At 41.5% G+C, this 26169-nt stretch overlaps 1 protein-coding gene across 1 annotated transcript in view; it reads left to right on the top strand.

Annotated features, from left to right (window-relative positions):
• LOC118233104 overlaps nucleotides 1–24885 on the top strand; it is a 106650-nt gene extending 81765 nt beyond the window's left edge. The window contains exons 11-12 of the mRNA XM_035428460.1: nucleotides 2994–3109; nucleotides 24704–24885. The gene's annotated coding sequence lies outside the window, so the exon portion shown is untranslated. The remainder of the gene's footprint in view (nucleotides 1–2993; nucleotides 3110–24703) is intronic.
• The last annotated feature ends 1284 nt before the right edge of the window (nucleotides 24886–26169 follow it).

Below are 26169 nucleotides of genomic sequence, written 5' to 3'. Positions count from 1 at the left end.
ATACCTGTCATACAAACTCTCATGCTAAAGATATGTGTGAGAAATAATGAGGTAAATAAGTCGTGCATGAAGCTTATTAGTTATAAACCTGTCATCATAATGTCTCATAAATTAGTTTGAATTAAAATAAATAAATAAAAAACTGAGCAAGATGAAATCATTGCTGTGTCTCTTGTAGACAGCTGACTGCTCTGTAAATGGGGTCTGGGTGGGGGAGGGTAAAATGCTTACAGTAACCAGTAGGTGGCAGTGGTGTATTTGAAGTTACTGGTCACATGCTGAGCTAAGCAGTGTCTGGTTTCATAGGTCTGATGTCTGGTAAATTGGTCAGTTCTCCTTTTAACACTAACTGAGCTCCTCAGTGCTTGATAAGGGAATTTCAAACAGAGGGGTCATTTTGCAGACAGGTGATTGGCTGAAAGGAATTTCAGCAGGCAGGAGACATTGTAATGTTTTGCCCACAGTTGAGAATATGACTCATGACTTACAACACCAGGCGACAGCTCCCATATAATCAGACCCCCCCCCCCCCACCCACACACACACACACAGACACACACAAAAGAGAAACAAAATCAGCATCCATTTTGTAATGTTTCCATCCTTTTTAAACTTATATGAAAAATATGCTAAACATATGGCTATCCGCTAGAAGCTGAAAGAATACATCTTTTGTGGACAGTTAACAATGAACACTGCTTAAGAGAGTTATTATCTATTCGTGTAGAGAGTTTGATAGAGTGGATAGCGTCTTTGGAGAGGACTGTGTGTGAAAACCAGTGCCAGACGGCTCTGTGCTGGCACAGTGCCTCCCCTGCCAACGCTCCCTCAGTACACTACCCTCAGTGACCGGCCCTGCAGTGCAAGTGGGGAGAGATTCTGACAAACGAGCCCTTAGATGTGCGCACACAGCACATTTGAGGATTGTGTGACTCAGGGCTAGGGGAAGTCCCTCTGTAGATTTAGTGTGTGTGTGTGTGTGTGTGTGTGTCTGTGTGTGTATATGTGTGGTATGGGTGTGTCGGGGAGAATACGGGCTTCTGGGACTGGGCAGAAAGGAACTGGGTGATGTCAGTGTGTTTCCAGCCCCCCCCCGCACCCCTTCCCCCCCACACCCCTCCTCCCACCTCCTCCCCCAGCCATCCCTTCCCCTCCAGGGAATAAGAACCTTCTCTCATTGGTGCAGAGATCTAAGGCCTGTTCAGTATATCAGACTGGGGATACAGAGTCACAGCAAGGCTCATAGATATATAGGGTGCGAGGAGGTGGCACATTTATAATGGAGACAGAGCTGAAAAATACAGCCTCTGAACAGATCAAGTCATTTTTCTTTCTCCTGCTCTCCAAGACGCGAAGAAGAACGTCTGTAGCTTTTTTTCTATTCAGGCTGACAAGGCAATGAAAGGCAACAAAACTTTCTTAAGCTCTGTTGGGGATGAAGATCAGCTGGCAGGGACTAACGCACAGTAAAAGTGTCAAGGAATTGGTTGTGGGTTGAGTCTGAGCAAACCGCGTTCAGGAAAAATCAACATCTCCCCTTTACGATACCGCATGTCCTCACCTATCACCATGTCTGCCGTTGGAGTGTTTTACTCCATTATATGTTTACTGATTAAGCTTTAACAGAAGGCTGAGTGGTGTCCTTGGTTGTTTTGGAACAGCGTGGTCTGATGAGCTGAGGTACAGTACACTTCATTGGCTTGTCCCAGCAGCACAATGTCCTACTACACCAGCAGTAGTGGTTTTTGGCAGAGAAGGTGGGCAACAAAAGCCAACCATCACGTGAGCTTGTGCCGGTGAAACTCAAACCAGTAAACACGTACAATGACCTCGGCAGCCCCCGTAAAGGCACGTCACTCACCTGCAAAATCGCTAGAGTTATGCTAATGTTATGTGTTAGCTGTGCTGCTACCTTCAAGCTCAGAGTGACAAAAAAGTCGGTGCTTTGAAATAGGACACTGAGATCGTTAATGATCTTTAGCAAATGTTTTTAAGGTTCAAGCCACTGAAGTGCAAGGCTAGCAGAGATATAAGTGTTCTCACCGCTGTATAGTTATTTTTGTTTTATTGTGCTTTTATCTGCTTTGGGAGAATGAAGATAAAATAATTATTGCTCAGATCAATGCCTCGCATACTGTTTTACAGGACTTTCTAGCCTTTTCTCATTATGGCCCCCAACAAGAGACAGTTTTATTGATATACCAAAAAAAAAAGAAGGTGCATTTCCATTTGAGCTCCCTCTCCCCCACTGTGTTGCTCTAATCCTTTCATCCACATGGAGACCAATTCAAGCGATTTTTTGGCATTGCACCACAAGTGATGCTACCAAGGCAACAGCCTCCCCGAGAACATTATGTACAGTATGTTAGTCCTTGCATACTAATAAAACAGACAGAGTGTGGTTGTATAATGGCAGGGAGTACTGGACTCCTGACCTGAGGGGTATAAGTTTGAATCTTGAGTAGGAGTGAGCCGGAGTTACCCTTGAGCAAAGTCCTCTCAGAACGCAGCCCGAAATGCTCTTCTGAAAACAGCTGTATGAATCCATCAGTGAGTGTGTATGATGTAGCGCTGTCAGTTGTGTGGAGCAAATGAATAATGCAGTTTAATTTATCGTCAAGCACGAGTGTGTGCGTGCGTGTGTATGTTCTTTTGTGTGTATTTGTTCATCCATGGGCATTTGTGTTCTGTGCATTTGTCTGTGTGTTTCTGTGTATGTGTCTGTGTGTGCATTGTATGCATATAGTTATCTGTCTGTATACTGCATAAATATGCTGTGTTTTTGTCAAAGTGTGTTTGTGCATATGGATATTTGTCTTTACATTGTATGTAACTGCGTGTATGTCCATGTGCTGTGGGAATATGCCTGTGTGTCTCTGCGTGTGCGCATACGTTCATGTGTGTTTTGTATATGTGCATGCCGCTGTTTTCCTGTATCCTGTATGCATATGTTATGTCCCTCTGTATATTCATGTGGGCCTCACCTTTCTCAGGTGAATGGGAAACGGCTGGAGACTTGCCTCTCGGAGTGAACTGAACCTATCAGAGAGTGGAGCAGAGCGACGCTTAGAGTTGCACTGGAAAACGCAGCTGTTCAGATATTCAGCAAGTATGTGCACAACCTCTCCTCCTGTGCTTCCTCCCGAGTCACGGTCACCGCTGAAACCAAGGTCTGCGTGAAATAAATGTGATGTGATGTATGATAAAGACAAGCTGCTTTTGGATTTTTTGGATTCTGCTACAGATCTATCAGCTACTGGCCATACCTGAGGTTCACTGAGTCAAGACATTAACTTGTACAGCCTTACTTTGACAAGTAAAGTACAGGACATGAACAGGGCATCGCTCCACAGACATCATTTATGAAGCACACAGCAGAATTACATTTTTAATCATTTGCAACAACCACTTTAAATTTGACAGAGTTATTTTCATACCCTTGAACGTTATAAAAAATTGCTGGTGCTTGCACATCACAGCAGTTGGCCAATTAGTTAATTATTAAAATAAAATGAATAAAATCACTCTGTTAAAGGAAGCAGTTTCGTGTTAAAACATTATTTGGGATCAGAATTAGATAGGTGTACAGTACTGTACTTCAAAATATAAATGTGCTGTACAGCATAATTTGGGGTTGGGGCAGGTTGATTAATTTGCAATTTCAAAGCATGCTACTGAGCAAGGTCCTCAACCTCTATTTCAGTAAACATCTTTTATCATTGCATAATGTGCTTTCTGCAGCTTGTAGAGTCATTGACATCAGACAGTCAAAAAATAATGTGATGCAAAACCATGGGGTGACCTGAATTCACAGAATTTGTCAGCGATTGACCTCTCCACAAAGTGAGTGAGTTTCACTTACATTAGGGTCATCTGTGCAAAAGACGGGCAGAAATTGTTTACTCTTTCTAGTACTTTCTAAAATGCAATTTATAAAATATATTCCCCTCTCCCTTGTCCTCATGACTTAAAGTATCAGTAGCAATAAAATGTGTCCAACAATGAATCTGCATTGAATTTTCTGGGTCATCCGCCTGTAGCTGTGGATGGACAGAAGTGTTTTTGTCATCCTGAAATAGTCAGCGTTTACCAGTCAGTTCTTTCCTCTGCTCTCCTTTATTCTTGACATCCATCCATCTTTTTGCTTTAGCGATCGGTGGGCTAAGGATTGACCCCTGACAGAAGGGAGCAGGGGTCTTATATTTAGAGAGCTGGTTTCCATAGCAGCAGTGAGAAAAGGGGGAAAGTAAAAGGTTAAGGGAGGATAGTGGGGTTCCTGGGTCTACTGCGTTCACTGAGGGCCAGGAAGGCAGGTGTGTGTGTGTTTGCATGTTCTTACGTGCACTGGGAGGTCGACACCAGGAAATGTAGTTTGCAGCACTTTTGTTTATTGTAGTCTGTGGGCCATTCTCTTTTCTAAAGCTGTTTTTGAACCCTCCCAGCCAGCACAAATCAAACGGGGACAAAAAGCCACCAGCGTCCAGCCAAATCAGAGAGGAAAATGACAGATGATTGAAAGTTCAGGTAAGGCAACAGCAGCAGAAAAGGGACTGCATCCATTGGCCACAGACAAATAGAAGCACACTTAGCGCTGTTAACCCTGTGCTTCATTTCGCTTAATTATGGCAAGGGTGAGTAAAATGGAGATGGATATTTGGCCTAAGGAATGCCATATGTACCTCTGAATTCCTTTCCTCTGCTGTTGCTGGTAACCTAATGGAAATGTTTTTCATACTTCTTTCCACACAGCCTTGCCATAAAACCTGATGAAAAGTTTTGAACCGTGGGCAGTTTGCAAAAAAATATGAAGGCTATGGTTTATGCATTTAATTACATAACATTCTCATATTTAAGTTTTCTATTGAATATAACTGGAAATAGATGGGTGTCCTGTCAGAATTTGATCAAAATCAATGCCAGAAGAGATTCATATTGATCTGTGTCTTTCAGTGTACCGTATCATGTATGTTTTACTGTTTCATAAACTTTTGGCCTTGCATATTACTGGGCATGATGAGAGTGAGGCAGTTTGTGATTTCTTAGTTAATTTGTTGGAATTTCTTGTTCAGATTTTCTTGCGAACAATAAACAGCACAAAAGAAAGATGAATTGAAGGCCATTAATCAAAGCTAAATATCATGCAGCTTATGCACAGAAGCTGTCTACAGCTCCTCCTCCCATCAAAGTGAAGTTATTGTGGAGCAAAGAATTAATTACATATCACAACAGACATGACCTTGTGGGTGAGGTGGTTCAGAAATTTCATTAACAAAAGCATGCAGTTAACTTGACACTCTGAGGTAGATTATATACAGCACATGTTTGCATTAATGAAAAATGTCAGTCAACTAAATTTTTGCAGTGAATCTTTTGTGTCTTTCTCGGCATTTTATGAAAGTTAAACGGGGTTTATATTGTCTAACTGAGTCATTGGGGAATTTAAGTGAACAGGACCATTACAAATCAACCAGAACTGTTGTGTCATTATTTTGGCTCAATCTTATCAACAATGATCTTTTCCCTTAACCTTGAATACACAGTTTAAGCAAGCGCTGTCTTGTTTCCCAACTATTTTATTAGGTCTGCAGCTCCTCAGATAAATGAGACATGAGTGTTTTAAAAAAGAACTGATTCTCAACAGTTACTCAGTAGTTGGAGCTGGGTAGAGATCATAATCATTTTGGGGAATGAGACTGAATTCAGCCATCGACAGCCGAAGTGCTGAGTGCTGTGGGCTTGTAACAGCCGATGGAAGTGGTTGACATTTAATGTTCTGCTTAGTGGCTCTGAAAGTCACTTCAGTCTCAGAAAGCCTGTTACGCCTCTGGATGACCTGCATATCATCTCGTTGGCCAGGCTACAGAAGTGCGATTAGGCATTAGCATGTCCTGCTAAGGCTGAGACGAACCCTGGTAAGCGAAAAAGAGAGTCATTTTGCCCACTGGAGTCTTAGAACATGGTTAAAATCCATTATATGTGTACTTCTATACATTTGAAAATTTGTGGAACTGTTTAGAACATTGGGCCTTTTCCCCAAAGCTTTAATAGTTTCCCTTTGTGTGGCATATAACAATATGGATCAGGGGGCACCGTTTCAGCAGAAATCATGAATATTACACTGCAAGCAGCAATTTACTGGTTTTAATTATGAAGATAATGCATCCCTTTTAATCAGTAAGCCTTCATTAAATATTAAATATTCATGGGTCTCAGAGGGGTACAGTAAGTTGCTTGGCATGTAAGTAGGGGTGGTCTGGACACTGCTGTCTGACTGAAGCCACGGGGGTCCTTCAGGATGCAGGGTGGGCATTTAGTATGGGAGGCGTTACCTCTGCACAAGGTCCCTGGTCCGCAGAGAGATTTCTCCAAGCACAGTGGTTATCCTCCATCTTCACAGTTCAGCACCTTCCATTTGGAATTATTTGCAGGTAGAGTGAGCTTAAAAACATTTTTTTATTCTCACCCCCGAGGGGTAGCCAGCATTTTTCATTAATAATTTAGCGCATTTTGGACCCCTCTCCCGGTTTTGATGTGGTGGTCATGAGTGCAGTGATGCAGACGGTTGATGGGACTGTTGATCTGAATGCTTCACTTGGCAGGTGACCCCAACAAATGCAATTTCAAATCTTCAAATATTCAAATGTGGGATGCCATTTGTGCTGTGTCCTTCGGTTCTATATTTGCACAAATTAAGTTTTATATTTAAATGGTTAGGTTATGATTAATTCATATTCATATATTTTTATTTTTACACATGTACACCTTAATTTTAGGTTAAAGAAGCTGAGGCTTGTGTAATAATTGTATTGACTTGCTCACGGTCCCAAGTAAAATATTAATTACATGCACTCAAATGCATATATACACAATGCAGCCAACGTGCACATATGTAATGAAGCCTGTAGTATACACACGTTTCTAATTCTCTTCACAGCATTCTCTCAGCATGCTGTTTTTAAGATTTTTTTATTCAGATTCAGCTGCTGTATTAAGGCCCCATCTGCAAAAGACTTAGTAAACCCCTGTGTGCCGTTCACAATGCTGGCCAGATCTGGACTTCTCTCTTGCTCTTTAAGTACTGCTCCTTCACTTCCCTTTGGCTGTTCTTCCCTGCCTCCTTTTTAAATGGTTAGTACTTGGCTCCATTGTTTGCCTGATCAGCAGGCAGCTGCCGCTTTGTGTCCGCACCGCATTCGCCGCTCGCCGCAGACTGAGGCTCCTGCTCCAGGTGGTGAATAGTTAAGCATCGGGGCTAATTTCCACCGCGCACAGTCACGGGGCACCGGCCGGGGGGGGGGGGGGGGGAGAACAGAAACGGCTGTTGTGTTCTCCCAGAATGCCCCAGCGAACGGCGGCGTAAACCAGCTGCAGGACGGAACAAAGAGGCGGGCGTGCGCGGCCTGTCGTTATTATCACCCCCTGTCTTCTGCCAGCGAAAGGGGGAGAAAAAAAATGAAATCCTATTAAGGATCTTAATTCTCACCTTTGGTGTGATAGAGAGAGAGAGAGAGAGAGAGAGATGAGGAGAGAGAAAAGAGCTTTTCACTGGCACCAAAATGAAGGCGGAAGGCTCAAAGATCAAGACGCTATTGAAGGGATCAGGTCCTTCTGTGTCCACTCCGTGGGCGGATTGGATTTCAGAAGCTACAGGTGCCGCATCTGGTGTCGATCTCCAAAGAGAGAAAAGAGGGGGGAAATAAGATGAAAGGTGAACCAGAGTATATTCGAGGGGGTTTTTTCTTCCGAAATTGCTGAAATACAAATGATGTTCAAAATTCAATTAACAGAACGTTTCCTTTCCTGGAATGAACGTACCAAATGCCCAGGCAACTGAAAGTCAAATGCGCTAGCTTAAGAGCAAGACACAAAGAGGACGTCTCATGGGAATTGTTATAGCACGCAATTCAGGTCAGCAGATGTCGGGCGGTGGCCAGTGTTGTCCCCGCTCATTAAGGCCCGCGCGGTGGTCCTTCTTTTGTGACGGGCGTAGAAAGTAAACACTAACCTGGTGGTCAGTGGTGGGTCACCCCCCATCCTCAGGGGTCGGGGTCAGGACACCTTCAATGGTTTCCACAGCGACTGAGACAGGATCGTAACGCTCGACCCTCTCTGCAGAATGAACGAGACTGACTGCTATTCGTGTTAGTGTGCCCAGGGTTTCAGGTGCCAAACGTCAGGTCAAAAATTTACAAGTGAAAGCCCCATTCCTCTGCTCACTTTGCGCTCCTTTGGAAACCATACCCTATTGTTGTCACCCATGCCGTCTTGCCAGATCTTGTCGCAGGCTTTCGAGGACGGGGACTTTAAGTGAATTAAACATCAATCAGTCTTGTTTACTTATTGTTGCGTACACTCTGTTGCTCCATGGATTAATTGTGCGTGCTTTACACAAGCTTCAACATAATGCCTGCATGTCTGTTTTCAAATCCTCCGCAGTCTTTTATTTCCAAATACTTATTACTAAATAGTGCCAGTATGATATCTATTACCAGGAAATTAATTAACCAAAAATATGTTTGTCACAGACGAGCTCTGTAATAAAAAAAAAAATAAAAAGATTTTCTGTTGAAAGGCAGTGCACTGACTGGTCTTAGTGTATTCTGCAACAGTGTATTAGAACCATCCTGCCTTTTCTGAGAGACGGCAAATCAAGCATAAAGAGAAATCAAAGGTGGATATTCCCATGACATATAACTAGCTGTATGCTGCAAATAAGGGTGATGTACAGAGTTTACTACATAAAACGCTTCTTGTTTTATTTTGAATAGGTTCATTTTCAGCATCTTAACTGCTGTTTAAATTATGACCATAATCAGGTCTCATTAGGTGGGGAAAATAATACTGTTCTGTACTGCAGTGACTTGCCGCAAGGCCCAAAGGCGTATACTGCATGCGCCAGTGGAGGCTGTGGCCAGGAGTCCTGCAGGGAAAAGAATGATTGGCCATCGTGTCACTCAGGGAGGGAGAGTCTGAGTCAGCAGGGTAGCCCTCCACCTGACCACACATCCATGGCTCCAGTGGTTGATTCTGTGCCCGCTGTTTACCTTTGCCAGTTGTGCAATCGGTGCCAACCTCTGGTGGACTGGCAGCACCGCCCAGCTGGCAGACTGCAAAGTAAAAATGAGTGGCAGATGGCTGTACACACAGGGCACTAGTGCAAGAGTGAGTCCTTCTGAACTAACAGAAGATGTTACAGTGATGGGGTGGGCTTGCTATATAAAAAAATGGCAGAAATATATGTGACTGTTAGCAATCTAAAAAAGAAAAAAAGGCTTAAAATTGTTTTTTCACTTCCAGACTCAAACTCCAGCCATTATGTTTGATAAAAGGATATACAATCCTTTCTACAGATATTATAAAAGTAAAACAGCATGGCTACTGAATGATTTTCCTTGGCCGTAAACGATAAATCTCATAAATTCAGCTCTTGCTGAATGACCCCAATTGAATACTCCAAAGGCATACCTGACACAATTCTCTAGATCATATTTACTGTAATGCTGATAGATTATATTCATCACTGTGAACATCAAAGGCTGTCTATCCCCAGTTGACTTTCCAAGTGGCAATAGAAGTCAGACTGCACATGCTAAGTTTGTACAATAGATCTCTCCCACCCAGAGTAAGAAGCAATATCTCTGTGCTGGAAGATGCATGGACTGCCGAAGGGATATGTTCAGTCTAATCACAGCACAGTTTGTCTTGAGCATCAAGTGAAAAATTTACGACACACTAATTTCATGCACAGTATTTAATTCAGAGTGACTTGTAGCAAGACGAGACAGAAGTAACATTTGCTTACAATTGTTTCTCAAAGTTAAGGGCAAAAACACACAGTGCATGGGCTCTTTTATGGACCATAAAGGCGCTGTTTTTTCAGGTGCTGCGAAATGATTTAATGCCTAAGTGAACTCCAATTTAGAACCTTAAACAAGTCTCATTTGTTCCACTCCCTCACTGAGCTCTCCCTTACCGAGTTAATCCAATCAAGCTGCTAATTACTATTTCTTTTTTAATTATTTATTTCTCACTGATGAAGATAAAGAGGTTTACTGTCTCTGCTAGCACAGAGCAGCCATTAACTGTGCTAGATTTAAAATATATCATTCAAATTGTGAAACAATGCAAACAGGTGCCAATATGATAAGATACACAATGTAAGGTTTCTCTTTAGATTCTCTAACTGATAAAGTGAAATTGCTAAACTACCTGAAAACATTCTTGTATATGAAAACATATTCCTGTAATGACATAGTCGGGTTTATTTTTTTTAATGCGCTTCTCTGTATTGTCACCTCCAAGAGGTGTCTGCACTGAACTGTGTATAAATATTCTCACTGGAAATACACCAAATAGAGCTTGACAGATGCTGGAAATGGAGTACTAATTAATGCCTGATGTTTCCAGCATTTCACAATCATAGTAATCACAGTGTTCTTCATGTTACATATTAAAATATTCCTATTTGCAATTTTTTGCACAATTCCATGAAATAATTTCCATTTATCATAACCACTTGTATATATCTGTAACACTGAGTGATGCCATGCAAGTGTCCTTCATTTTCTTAGTGTGAACATTGCTTATGAGTATCATGCCATTTCTACAGCTTAACAATGAAAATTTAAAGAATTAAATATAATTTTAGCAAATAAGAAGCTGGGCTGTGAGTGGGTCAGTCAGGTGTTAAGGGACTCACAGACACATCTTGGTTCTGAATTTGTCGCTGATCTTTAGAAAAAAGCAGCAGGCTCTGGACCAGGACTGAGTATCACTGCAGTAAAAAGAAAAATGCAAATGCATATAAAGTAGAGGTGTCCAGTCTTATCCAAAAAGGGCCGGTATGGGTGCTGGTTTTTGTTTAAGCCCATGCAATAAGACACCTGATTCAACTGAAGATCTTGATTGATGATCATGGCTATGTAATGATGTATAACTATACACAAGAATATTTGTGGCCACTGGCTTCCTGACCACAGGAACGACCCTCCCTCCCGATGAACTTTTTTGATCAACCAAAGCATAATTGTCTGTCCCCTTCCTCTTGTGACCCTACTATAAACTCTCTGCTTGATCAATTAGGCATCAGCTTGGGGCAAGGAAAATATGGGGAGCCTAATTTAACAGGCTTAAACATTAAAGTAGTATTCAATGGTTTATCTATTCATGTTTTATTGACCTGCCCCAAACCAGGTAAACTGTGTAGCATAAGTTACCATGGGGATATACCCCAATTTAAAGTGAGTCAGCTTTGTGATATGGAAAACCCAAGGTTAAAGCTTAACTTAGCTCACTAACCCTGTAATATCACTTTGTAGTGCACCCTGGTCTGGTTAGAGACTGGTATGTTTTCATTTTGCAGTGATGGTACAGGAAAACTTTAAAAGAGTTTTAAGTGAAGAGAGAAGAATGAGAAAACTTTTTTTTCAGCCACCAGGTCCTCTATGTTTGTAAAGAATACTGCATCTTAAATAGAAATAGAGATGAGCAAATATATTAAAATCACAGACTCTGACGATGTTTACCCATGAAGTATAATCCCTTATTTAATATATACAGAGATAGTGCCATCAAGGCGAATAGAAATTCTAATATAGAGGAGACTGTATATATTTTCACCTGGTTTGAACTATGTATTATAAACCAAGCAATTCCACAGAGCATTTTCATGGCTGAATGTTCCAACCTACATGTCTGAATCATAAGTCATAAATATCATAGTACATTAGCTTCTGATAAATATTCTGCCTATTTGCAGATTGTATCAAAGTAGAAACTGAAGGTATATGAGCATATCCTTAGTGCACTCTTCCACTTGTAATGCAAATAATGCGCGCTAAAATGTTGATGCTGTTCGACTGTTTGACAGCCGCACGAGTACACAGCCATTCCGCTTGTTGGGAGGTCAAATCCAGGCTGTTAAATGGATGGGCTACGCACAGCTCTCGGTTTAAATGAGGACAGTGTACGGATGAGATTTAGATTAAAACACGCTCTCTGGCTGCTCAATCCAGGCGACGAGAGGACGGCTAAGTGGAGCCGCCTTTATCTGAGCATGAATAAATGTACTAACGGCAGAACGGCTGCCCACGACAAGGACGCGTCGATTATGGAGGCTGTGGAGAACAACGCTAGGGGAGATTACAGGGGTGGTGGTAGGTGTCTGCAAACAGAGAAGATGTGGCGCAAACATCTTATTGAGCCTTTTGTGTCCTTCTAGCAGTGACAGCCATCACAGAAATACAGTTACACACTTTGGATTGAATATGTTGTGTAAGGGCTTAAATGTTTTGAACGAACTGCAATGCAGTTGGACTGAGTTTCAGCCAAATGAGCCTTAGTAACTGAGCTCACCTGCATTTCCTGAGCAGCAAACACTGTGGATGTTGTTCCTCAGGAGGACGGGTGCTCATCTCCGTGGCTTCGGTATTGTCCCCGGTGCTATTCCATTTGAACTCACACAAACTCAACCTGTTCTGGACTCTCATTAATTTGTTTTCGGTGTACGTGTGTTTGGGGGGTTGGGAGGAGAACGGTTCCCTCCATTTGTAGAGTAGCCTGAGGCTGAGTGGGAATGCATGCTGCATATTGCACAACATAAAATAACGATGATCTGCAGACACAACATAAATTGATTTACCCATCCGTGTCTTTCTCCCGACTAACTAGAGCCAGCCTGAGGGAGGCCCTAGTATCTGTCTGAGAGGGTAAACAATATTTTAGATGGATGAAGGCTAATGAATCATTTACTTGAAGGCTAGAAAGGCCATATGGTAGTCTGTTTTATGTTTCTTAAAAAAGCAAACAGTTTTATGTATTTTTACTTTGGTAAAAACTATGAGTAAAACACTATGGTAAAAACTATGAGTCATTTCCTCTAATTATCTTTTGACATCACTCATTTTCTTTTTTCCACAAGGCTGATTCCAAACATTCCAAATAAGCTGAACTGATTACACCAGGCATGTGCTTGCCACAATACTTCTAAGCCCTCTTCCTTCTTTGTACTCTCTCTCTTTCTCACATATTCGTGCACACACACACAAACATACACACACATATATGTGCATGTACACATATATGTTCAACAAGCAACTTACTATTATATTGAAAATATGACTTAACAAATATATGTTAACAAACAATAAATTATTTTAAATAACAAACAATAACAATTCATTATAAAAGTTAAGCAAACAAATAGACTGAATATCATTGCTTTTTGTAACAAGTCAATCCAGACATCCTGGTTTCCTTCTAATTACAGTTTGCAAAGTTAAAAACAGCTGTTCCCAGGTCTAATATAATTTTCTAATCCAGTGCTGCCAATCTAAACCCCCTGAAGGTCAGTTCAATTGGTCCCGTAAGTTCACTGAAAATAGAAAATTATGTTTTTCAAAGTTAAGGCCAAAACAGGGTCATATCGCTTTTATGTTTCCCCGTCTGGAGAAGGGCGTGCTGACGCTCGGCCCGTCCCAGACAAACTCCCTGACCCGGCCTCCCCCCTCGCCGTTGCCCCAGACGGCCGTGCCGCAGTTTTGTTTTGGAGAGCATTGTTCTTCAGGAAGCGGCCACTCTCGTGCGCTGGCATGCGCCTCGGCCGGTCCAGCTGTTTCCTCACCCGCCATCACCCGCCCTCCCCCCTCCCCCAGGCCCGCGCGGGCGCAGGCCGATCCCGCTGAGCTCTGACGCTGGCTGCCCTGCCTGTCCAGCTGAGAGACGCAGTTTCCAACGCCTCTCCTCCACTTTCCATCCGCGCGCGTAGCTTCCCCTGCCTCACCCCCGCTGCTTCACTTTTTTTGGGAAGAAAAACCCCCGCAGTCCACCCAAATGACATCACACTTTGAAAAGACCGGTAATGACAGAAAACTATGCTCGGTTCAAATGAGGCGCATAAACAAAAAATTTTGAAGGATAGCGGGATTGTGAAATGTGTATCCTGTTTTGATTATATGTTTGTTGGAAGTCCCCCACAAACAAGCAGGTTGTTTTCCATTGTGGCCCTGTTTTCATAAAGAAGTCCTGCCACCAATGCTAAGTGAATTATTTAATTATGAAATACAAAATTGCTGAAGAACTGTCAAGTGTGAAGTTTTGAAATGTACAATCCTTGTATGTTTCCTTCTTTACCATTTCTCACTCTTGGAAGGAAACAATATGTATATGTTTGCTTTTAAATAGAGATTTTGTGGATTTTCACAGGTACACCAAGCGCTTGCTCTATATGTGGTTGTGAAAAGACAGCTTTGCCTATATGTGGAAATGGCAGAAACCCCCACTGTTTTTTAAACTGCAAAAGCTAAGTGTATTTTTGAACCAGGTCAAAACTTTCCCATTCTCATTGATGTTATCCTTGTTTCTGTCTGATAGTAGAGGGTTCTCAGCTCCTTGCCTCACCTCGATTTGTTGCTGTTGTAATGTTTTTAGCTTGTAATTATTGTATTCTTCCTGTGGGATTAGAATCATGTGGAAACTAGCATTTATCTTTTCTCTAGATGCTTGAGTTGAACAGAGGTGGATTTCATTGACAATTAATCAATGGTAATAAGGTATGGCTTCTTGTCTGATTGTAAAGCCTGTGGAGAGAGCAAGACCTTGATCTGAAACCACAGGCTCTTATCTGCGGCACACTTGAAGTGAATCCTGATTTGCAATGGCACACTCTGGTACAATAAGTTAGGTCGACTGCTGATTTTTGTTTGTTTGTCTGCAAGGGAATTCCCAAAACAACTAATACAAGTAGGAAAATTAGTCTTTTTTTAATAAAGGGAGATGGGCTTTTGGTAAAAATGGAAAGGATCACCGATATACACATTTAAGATGTAGTAGGCAACTTTCTGGTTGCAATGTTGTGAAAACATCTTTAAAATCATAACATCCGATGGCCCTGCCCACAGAGAAAGAGACACACCCCACCTCCTGCTTCTCCACACACCTCATCATGAATGTGCCATAACGTTAGCTACACTAAAATTTCAGCTCCCAGGGTCCAGGTAAACCAATGGAATATTTTTTGTCGTTGCAGAGCTTACTAATAGCACAATATGTTTATAATAAAACATTTTCCATTTAGTCACTGAGTTCGGTAGCTGATGAAGTGGTGGCTTTGCTAAATTCACTTGCTAGTCTAAAGTTAATAATCTACCCGATGGTTCGCAAATAGTAAATAGTAGAACAAGGCTACCATTTGTCCCAGACTGAAAGTTACCTGACACACCTAGCCCAAATTAACATTTCATAGCAAACATTTCATTCTTCCAAGAACAAATGAAGTAACATTATCAAAAATAGCTACCTAGCTACATCGGTGGCTAAATTAAACTTACTTAATTGACAGGCAAGCAGAAAGTCCAGGTAAATTAGTGGTGAAATTTAGATTTGGTCCAACAGAAACAATGTGAGCTCGTGTCTTCAACTCCACCCGCTCACAAAGCTTTTGCCACTATCCAAATTGTGCTCAAATATTTATTCTAGTTTTTAAATGAGCTCTGTCAAATTTTATTTTCTTGTTTTTTTGCATTATGTAGCACTGATGCAGGTCGCTGCACCCAAAAGTCATTTATTCCTCTTAAACCAACCTCTATTTCAACTGTGGTACCAATGTGATACAGTATCTAGTAAAAAAAAAAACACAGAAATTGAGTTTAAAACAACTTAATTTGCCACTGCCTTGAGTTACCACTGGTTTGACAATTGCCCCTTGACTGTGAAAATAGGTCCCAATGTCGAAACAGCATTTTTCAGCTTTCATATAGAATTTTATACACTGTAAGATCTGTTTTATAATATATAGGCATGTATATAAATATTGCATTTTTTTTCCTATCACATTTGTCAACTGTGGAATACTTTAGAGAAGACACAACTTAGCATGTATTACCTTTAGCAATTCTGTATTACAAAGTTATCATCAAAGACGATGCGCAATCCTAGTCAAGACCAGAACTGACAATTTGCAAAACACTGGCGGCATGTTTATATTCATCACAAGGGAAAGAGGCTCCTTGTATTTTCTGTCGTCTATGTCATCTTGGAAATTGAAGAAAAAATACACAGTACACCCCTCTGGCCCTAGAGACTGTTTTTTGATTGGTTAATTACCAAACTCATGTCCTGTCTGGCTAGCACTCTTTCTCTCTCATATTGTTCTTAAGCCACCGGGGGTTTCCGGTATGGCTGTGTCTGCGGATTCCAGCGCACATCCAGGTCTTCTAGGGACCTTCTGCAGGATCGGACACTTGAGACGAGGCGCCTGTCTTAAGTGTTCACTGTCTGTCATCTTTGTGTCATGTTGAGACGGCGCAGAGTTTACAGGAACAATATAATTACTCACCGATATGGCAACCGCATGGTTTGTAAACGATTCCTTTATGAGCCCAGGGATTGCCATGGGTTCTCTGCTTGCTGACAATCTTTTTTTTTTTTTTTCCCCTCCCATGCCAACGAACTTGAGAAGCAACAGCAGTATATTTGACACAAGCGCTGCCAAGTGAGAAATCATTGAAAGAAACCATAGTTGTTTGATGGGGGAATGCAAATGTTTTTTTATGGATGCGCTTTACATTAGATCTACATGTGTTTTGATGTTTCATCCACTGTTAATCATGCCGGGTTGGTTCCTTTTAAAGGATCAAAGCTGGCTTGCTTAAATTGTACAACAAAAAGGGACAACGATATCATGTGACACTGATTGGCTCATTTGAAGTTTTTTCAAATATGTTGTATCAGAGCAAAACAGAAAAAACCCCTTCATGCATAACATAACATCAGTTAAAAACATTTGTGTGGATGTAGATGTCTAGATTTTTCCAAAGTACAATATTCAAGATGGATCACATTATGGAGTATGTAAAATTCTTTTTTTTTTTGCAGCAGGAATCTGACAACAACCATGAAGACACACTTTTTGATGTCATTAAAAGGATCATTTTTGAATTATTCATACATTGAATGAATATTTAATTAAATTATTCATGGCACATTTAATTAAGTAAATACCTCAGAGATAGACCCAGCACTGCACTGGGAGACTGGCATCTGTCAGTCAATTCCTTAAATCTCAGTGTGATTCCAATAGTTTGAGTGCCCTGATCAGCCTGCCTTGTTGGTCAGATAGCTACTATGGACAGATACAGCTATGGACCCATCGCCTTTTTCCCCCTCACAATGCCCAGTATGAAGGTCTGAGTCAGAATCTTAGAGACAGGGGTTAGAAGTGATGCACGGGAGATGCCGTTCTAATTTGTGTGGGTTAATTGAGGTTGTAAAATTTCCCCCCATATGTATAGGTAAAGTTTATGCACCGTTACATTCAAATTAAAAATTGATGAAGCCTTTTTAAAATGAAAGGAAATAACAATTAAATGCTAATTAGTGTAGGGTAGGCTGTATATGTGCATATGGTGGTTAATGCTCAATGGCATTTTCTATGTTAATTCTATACTCTCAGAAGAAGGGGTTCCAAAAGACTCCTCTGTGTTTCCATAGGGGAGCCTATCAAGTGCAAGGGTTCTTAGTCAGGCAAAATAATGGTTCTGGGAGCTTTTCATGCTTTTACACACCTACAATAGGGGGTTCTACTTTCTGGGTCCCAGAAAGAACTGAAAATGGTTCACCTATTAAGACAAGCCAAAGAACCCTTGTTTCAGAGAGTATATATTTAAGGTATAAGGCACAAGTGGCCATGCTACATTGTGAATGCAGTCATTCCTAAAGGGTGTTGCAATCGCTTTAGCTGTGACTATATTCACAATATAGCATGGCCTCAAGTGCCTTATCACTTTTATATTAAGTTAAAAAAAAAATGACGGCAATGTTCAAAACATGCAACAACAACAATGCACTGGAAATAATAACTGAATTTAGCAAGCATTCAAGTTACCATTCACTGTCTAAAACCGTGTGCTTCAGTGGAGCAGTGATTAGAGTAGCTATCTAGTTGGTTACTTTGTAAGACCACGTTAGATGTGTGGACTCTTTTCTACATCGTTAACGTTTGTTAACGTAAGCTTATTGGAGACATTTTAACTTGAGTTCCTTCCCTGGACATGTAGCCTAATGTTATCTTAAGTTAATGTGGTGAACAAAAGCAGAGAAAAGGTAGCCTAATGTTAGCTAGCTGAAATGCTTGCTCATTTATTTTAACAAACTAATGTCACCTCTTCTGAATTTTACAGGAGTAACATTGTTACACGTTACAAGTAGCTAAGTTGCGTTTTGATATCATCTGCAACAGCAGCAATAACTGTGTTCTTTTAAAAAGCAATGTTAAAGCTGTAGCTTTCTGTATGAGGCGGGGCTATTGGACGTTTGAGCAAGGTACTCCAGTAACTAAAGGAATCTGAGTAAATTTCCCTTTCCCTGAAGGTGTATACTAAATAAATAAAATGTAACAAACATTTGCAAGGCCAGTTTATATGAGGCATTATGCAATATAATATTTGATAGTGTGTGTGCAGTGGCCGTCTATGAGGACATATTATATGTAAATGCTATGCAGGTCAAATTAAGTAAGCTCTAACTGGAGCTTCTTGAGTTTAGCATAGCTCTACCTCAAATGGCATGAGTTATTCTGAGCTTCTTTGTGAAAGTCAGGAAAAGGGAAGAGGGGCACCATTGTGAAAGTTCAGTTGGAGCGGCAGTGGAAGGTTAAGTTTGAAACGAGGGGGCATGCAGTAAGTGCAGACCTGGGCCTTCTCTCACAGCTCCTCCACATGGACAATAGGCTCTGCCTTTTCTGCTATCAGCCCAAATTTCACTCTCTCCCCTTATCTTTAAAAAAAGCAGATGTGCCACTCTTAATTCTTTTTTTAAGGGAGGATTTGGGCTAGGGGGTGGGGGGCGCGGGGTGGAATTACAAATCTCTTCATTCGATGCTCTCAGGGAAAGATTAGATTGGGGGGTGCCCTACCGAGCTGCCTGTTTTTTTCCCCCTTTCCAATTTTGCTGCAGTCCCCGTTGTGTCCTTTCTCTGGCCTTTAATCAGGTAGAGTAAGGGGTGTGAGAACACTCCCAGTCCAGTCAATTATACCCCAGGCCCCAGGGAGGGCGGCCAGCGCAATTTGTATCTGGAGCGCCAGCCGCTAATTTTTACACAAAACACAAACCATTTTCATTTTAATGAATGCCCTGGAACTCAGTAGACCAGTTGCTTAACATGCCACTGTGAAGGAGATGGGCAAAATGGATGAAAAGGAAAAGAAAAATCCATTCGATTTGTTACTGAGGTGTAGCCTTGCTGGGGTTTTGACGATATGGAGGCTATTTTAATCCATCACCACGAATAATTACCTAATCAAGGTTTCTTCAGATAAGGCACAGCATATCATTCCCAGGGAAAAAAAAGTCTTAATTAGAAAATAACGGTTCATGAGTATTAATAATATGGTCCATTATATGTATACCAAAATCTCTTCTGTATATATTTTTAAATGAGCAAAATGAATTTAGTCCTTTGCAATATATTATATAAACATAAAGGTAATACTTAAAGTTGATGCTAAACTTGATAGGGTAGCCCATTACGGCTAAATGAAAAAGAGGCCTTCACAGAGATGGAAAATGAAATTAAATGTCTGCCAGTACTCTTCATTTCCACTTGCTTTACTTGCTCATTGCTTCTATATTGTTTTCAATGGGAAAAAAAACTACTCATTTCTACAGCCATTTTTCTATATGGAATCGAAAGGAAAGAAAACTGATTATAGATACATTTCAGAACATAATATCTTAAGAACATCATCAGGATGCAGTTTCATCAGAACTGACGAAAGTGGTGTAACAGGATAGCAGCCTGGTGATTTTTTGACATGAAAGCCCCCGTGAAGGTGAAAATAGGTAACCTCTCAAGCGCACACTGGTAACTGACATGGGTTCACACTCCGGCTAGCAAATAAACCACTTCTACCTAGTGATAGACTGCGAATGAATTCACATACTTTACATGTCCTAGTGCTAGGTGCACTGATGGAATTACATTTCAATCCAGATGGCATTATCCAAACACATATGAATTATTCCCTTTAATTGGGCTGTCAAATTAGATTTAACACATGATTCTCCTGCTTAAGAGCCACTGAAAGTCACGTCAGGACGAAGAGTGGAGAGAATGACACGGCTTAGCAATACTCACCAGGCATACTGGCTCCCAAATGAGCAATACGACATAAAATTGAGCTAAACTTATGCACACATTGCTGAAGTGCCTACCTCACAGCTCTATCACAGCCTCCTTCACACATTCCACTGTCAACATCCCCTCTCCCCACTCAATGGTTGGACTGATGCGTCCCTGACATCTGGGTGAACATACCCCCTGCCCCTTGCCCCCCTCCCATGGGCGCAGACGCCCTGGACAGAGGGGATCGCAAGCGTCTCTCTCTCCCCATACCTGTAAACAGCTTAGCAGCACGCCACCATAAATGGTGTGAATGCCGCTGTTAGGGTTAGGGTTAGGCGCCATGCTGAGAAAAGCCGGCTTCTTGCTCGTGACCCCCATCTCGTCCTGAGCTGTGGGACTCCTCACCTGCGTGGCGTTCGTGACTGCCTCCGCAGCGGCCCGTCCTCCGAGCTCCTCAACATTTCTTTGCTTTTCATTGACTCCAGATGGGAGTTAAATTAATACATCCCAACTTCCCAGCCAAGTGTGTCCGTTATTACGAAGCGAAGCAATGAGAATGAGAAAGTGATAACAACTGGAACCAGATGTTTCTTCTTGCCCCCAGATGTTTGCTCTTAGCCATCTGTTGGCTGTATTTCCATCATGGCTCTTATTGCATTATTTTTATTTTTAATGCTGTTTTGAACTATTCCCCAGAAGCATCGTTACTCAAACTTTTCTCCCATTGGCCGTTTTGAAAATAGACCCTAGTATTTTAGCTGATGCCCATCTCACCCATAAACTTACATAACCCTTAGTTTAGAGAGAGAGAGAAACTGGCTATTGCTACAGTGCAGCTCATGCTATGTCGGGCATGTTTGTGTGGGTTGCAGGAGGAGAGAGTAATGTGCTTTAGGTCATTTGCTGACCTTCAGGAGAAGCGCTGATTCCGGCCTGATGACCCCCCAGAGGTCTGAGTGTGATTGTCTTAGCAGATGGCCAGGCCTTCTCGTCGGGGGGGACTTTCCCGGTGTTGTCACAGGCCTTGTCCCCTTCCCCAGTGCCCGTTTTCCTGAACAACAAAGTTAGATCATCGCAGAGCGAAAAGGAAGACATTCCGCTTCCAAGTTCTGTTAGCGCCAGCTAATAAGTGGCTCAAACTGTGGCCTACATCTCACATTTATTGGAAGATTTCTTTACATTTCATACTTTATTCCACCCCATTATGCTCTTTATTTTCTCAGCAGGTGGTTTTATTAGCAGGTGGTCTTATTCAGAGGTAACTGATCTGTAATATTATATTTACACTATACTTAGTGAAATTTGGTCAGGTTTATTCAGAACAAATTAAGTTAATCTAATTAGAATTCTGTACGTCTGTTGAGCTCAACTTAATGGAATAATGTAGACTTGACAATGGTTTGGAAAAATTATGTATATAATTGCCAGTGGAAATTAATATATGAATAGGCTAATTGAAAACAATCATTTACATAATATGAAGAATAATATTATACAATTCTTATTCAGAGGAAATGATAATTCTGCATTGGATAAATATAGAAGTTAACAGCACTACCATTTAACAAAGGTTAATTTGTGTTATGGGTTTGTGACAGTGTACCCTTAAGTGCTTAGTCCGTTTCATCAGTCTCATAAAATGAGGTTTTTATGAGGTAAAACAACGACGTCAGGGAATTTGCTATTCCAGACCAACACACGCATAGCAAAAACAAAATGCAACAACAGAAGTTTTTATGCTATCCTATCGATTGATGTCAGTGTTAAATAAAATGTGTTTCAATAGTTTCTGGCATAAAGGGAAGGCCATTCTCATTATTTTTTACTCCTAACCTCCTTTCCTCCTCTCCCGACTACCACTCGTCTCCTACCCGGAAGTATGTGGAATAAAGGAATAGAGGAGATGAGTCTAATGCCTCTTGGCCCATATAGTTCTGTGCATTTCAGTGACACAATTTTTGTTGTTTTGGTTCTGTACTGCAGCACATTGGATTTGAAATGAATATGAGGCTGAAGTGCAGCTTTAATTTGAGGCTGTCTACATCCATATCGGTTAATCCACATAGGAATTAAAGCCCTTTTATACATGGTCCCCCCATTTTAGGGGAGCAAAAGTAATTGGACAAATGAACATAATCTTAAATTAAGTCGTCACACGTTGTGCTTGATTGCAAATCCTGTGCATTCAATGACTGTCTGCCGTCTACAACCCACAGACATCACCATATGCTTGGTATGGCTGGTGATGCTCTGCCAGGCCTGTACTGCAGCCATCTGTAGTTCCGGTTTCCGGGGTGTTTTGACTTCGGTCTTGTTTTCAAGTGAAGCAAATACTCAGTTGGACTCAGGCCAGGTGATTGAACATTCTTGGCAGGTCAAGAACATTCACGAACATTCCACGTTTTGGCCCTGAAATACTCCTTGGTTGCTTTAGCAGTATGTTGGGGTCATTGGACTGCTGCAAGATGAAATGCCATCAAATTAGTTTTGAGGCATTTGGATGGATCTGTGTGTATAAGATATTTCTATGCACTTCAGATTTCATCCTGCTGCTGACATCAGCAGTCACATCATCAGTGAAGACAAGTGACTCAGGTCCAGGTCCAAACCACAAAAAATGTATCACTGTCCTAGTACTGTTTCAGTTAACTGTATATACAAAATTTACATAGCAGGTATTTTGGATCATTTGGTTCATGGGTCACAGCCGCAGGCCCTTCCCTGGGATCCGAGCCAACACCCTTCTGGTTACACTACAAGCCTTGCAATCAGTACTATGCCACAACGGAGAGCTTATTTTGATATTTACATTTTCCCCAGTATACTAGCACAGTGAGAGATCTGTAGGTACCCAGGGACACAGGTATAAATTATTCAGAATTATCTTCCAGGGTTCTGAACTGATTGACACAACCCCTCATCACTCCACATAGTCTTTGGAGTAGTGTCTGGATTGAATTATCAAAACACAGTGGGTGTGCATATTGCATTTTAAGAGAATATAAGATTGTGAGCCCACAGTAATTATTGAAAAGGGCAATATTCAGAGGGGAGGACAGAGCACTATGAATCTATTATGCATCCGAGTTGGAACAAGCATGACTGGAATGGAATGGAAGTGATGACACTGCACAGAGCTGCTTATCTACTTGATTTTGCTTCCTGTTTGATTCTGATGACAAAATTGAATGAAATTTGCGTAGACTCATATATCTAAGGGAACAAGAAGACCACATTTTGAATATGTACACTTTCAACTGCTTTCCCCCAGGCAAAGATTCCATCCAATGCAATCCTGTTTATTTTCCCGCTGTGTTCTATCCTAAAGACCCTGGGCAATCACTTTATTTCTCATAATCTGAGTCGTTATTTGGCCACTTTGTAAATGTATGCTTACTTTTTTAAAATTACAAGTAGGAAATAATGTGTGTCCTTGTGATGTATAGTAGCCGATGGTCATTCATAAAAATGGAAGCTTGTGTCCATTCTGGAATGATTTTCGTATCAAGTTCTCTTATGATTGGCAGCCCACTAATGGGTTGGTTAAAATATAATTGACATGTTACTCAAATGCCACATTACCATGTTACTGTCACCTGTACTAAATCCTCCTGTAGTGGGCAGTATAAGCCATCACTGTATTATCTATGTTGCTTTCAGGATAAAAACCTATTTTTAGCTCATATAGTAACTAAATGAAATAGGCTTAGTACCAGTGTTTCTTTGCTCTAGCTTTCATGTATAACTATAAAAAAAAATCATTTTGATAGCAGTTTCTTTTTAATAATCAAGGTGGATATTGTAAATTTAGCATCAGGGGGTTTAGCTTTTATTTGCCTTGCTCTGAAGAAACATTAGGAGATATTGAGGGTATCTGGTATCCACCCTTGAACTAGGGACTCAACCTGTTTTGCTTTAGTATCAAGATAGTATCCAGCTGCATGTGACTTGCAATCTACGTTCAGTATGTTTTTCTGGATTTGGATGCTAGCAGACCTGGGTCAAATACGTATTTGTTTCAGATTCAAATACTTTTGTACACTTTACTTTAAGTTTGTCTGGTGTATTGGAACCTATGACATTCTCTCAAAAAGTGCAAACCCCACCTTTTTGTCCTATTGGCAGGCTCATTTGCACTAGGCAAGATCAACAGAGCACAGAAAAGTATTTGAATCCAAAACAAATACATATTTGACCCAGGTCTGGATGCAAGTCTTCATCATGCATGAAATCCCAGTTGACCCAGAAACCCCAGAAATGGCAGGGAAATGCAGGCAAAGGCATAGAAGCGGCTTGCAGCAAAACTGAATAATGATTTTAACAAATTGTAAAAAAAAATCCAGTGGTTATAAATAATCGTACCATGCATACAAGTGGACAGTCTTGCTTTTTCTGGTGTGTCCTCCTCTAGTTACAAGTTACACCAAAGTAAGTGGAGCTCAGCCTGCCACCGGCTCGAGGACATACCTCAAGGTTATCGGCACTCTCCTGCTCGGGCAGCAGGGTACGATCTCTCACTGGGGGACACTCGGGATGCCTGAGCGATTTCTCCCCGTTTCAGGTTTTTACCGTTCCCCAACCCAGCCCCATTTACAGGAGACGGCCCAGATCCCCGGCAATCTGTGTTTCGCATGCCTTCCGGCGAGCATCTGTCCGGCCCACCCCCCGTCACGAGGGAGAGGGGCTGCCTGCTGGACTTCAAACGCATCATCAGCTCCTTACAAGACAAGGGAGACTGCGGGAGAAACCGGAGCAACCGGATCCCGCGGAAGCGGTGAGGAATTTAAGATCACGAGCAGAGCTGCAGCGTCTCACACATGCTGATACTTGGGCTTGGCTTTGCGCTTAAGACTGGGGGTATCGGAAAGCTACTAGAGTAGTTTTTGCACAGGCGGTTAACGGGGCCTTAATGCAAAGAAGCCGTTCAGAGCTATTGTCTTGCTCATGTGACCTTACCTCTCTTGTTCCACCTGTCAGGGAAGCTTTGTTCTGTGTCAAACTGCTGCCAACCCACACCATTTCCCCTGATTTATTACCTCAACCCCACATTTCTCACTCACCCTCCATTCCGGCTCTGAGATTTGTAACGTAGAGTCAAGTGATTGGAAGGGTCTCACATTTGTTCACAGTGATACTCCAGTTACCTCTGGTTCCAGGGGATGAAAGGGAATTTTAGTAGAAAAGATTACCTTATATCCCCTGGTAAGGTGATGAAGGGGAGCAGACAGTTGAATCAGATTGATTTGTATTTTAAAGTGTTGTGGGACTTACCTTTGCTGCCCTTTCCTCTGAAATGAACTCAGCTGAGCTACCCACCTCCTCCACAGCAACATCATGAATTGCACTGGGATTGGGTCAGTCCTCACTTTCAGTGGTTAACTTTGCACAGTATTTTCGATCAGTATCATTTGCATTTGATCCTTATAAACAATCAAAAGCACTCCAAAGCCTCTGCTGGCCGGGATTGACGTAGCTTTTCTGGGCAAGATTTGCATGTATTTGTTTCCAAGGTCTTGTCATCACACAAGATAAGCAGTGATACTGGAACTAAAAAACAAATGTTAAATCTGAAAAATGAATAGTTGGCTTGGTATTCACTGCAAAGGCTACTATTAATGGAAATTAAGTGATTATATTGTCATTGTTGTTTATTAATGCACTGTACTTTGGATAGCGATATGCATCTACATGCATATATGCATCATAGACCTTAAAGTTGCCAGATTTGTTTTGTCTGTTCAGCAGGGTGGTTGGATTTGGGCTCACTGACTGATCTGGTGCGGTGAAGATGTTTCTTCAAGGAAGCCAATTACGGCAATTATGGTTTTACACGGACATGATAATGCATTATGAAACAAAAACAATATGTCTTCAAGCACATGACAGGACTAGTCTTTTATTCTGTAAACAGTAACTAAAAAACTTCTATTGGTCTCGTCTGTGAATTTCCCTAATGTAGCTTTTAGGCTGATTGGAAGCTGTTTACCAACAGCTTTTATGGCTGCATGCAAAGAAACAACACACTGTAGAAAGTCCTGAAACCCTATTTT

The sequence above is a fragment of the Anguilla anguilla genome, chromosome 8, assembly GCF_013347855.1.
Source record: "Anguilla anguilla isolate fAngAng1 chromosome 8, fAngAng1.pri, whole genome shotgun sequence".
Classification (NCBI taxonomy): domain Eukaryota; kingdom Metazoa; phylum Chordata; class Actinopteri; order Anguilliformes; family Anguillidae; genus Anguilla; species Anguilla anguilla.
This window is presented reverse-complemented; position numbering and strand designations above follow the sequence as displayed.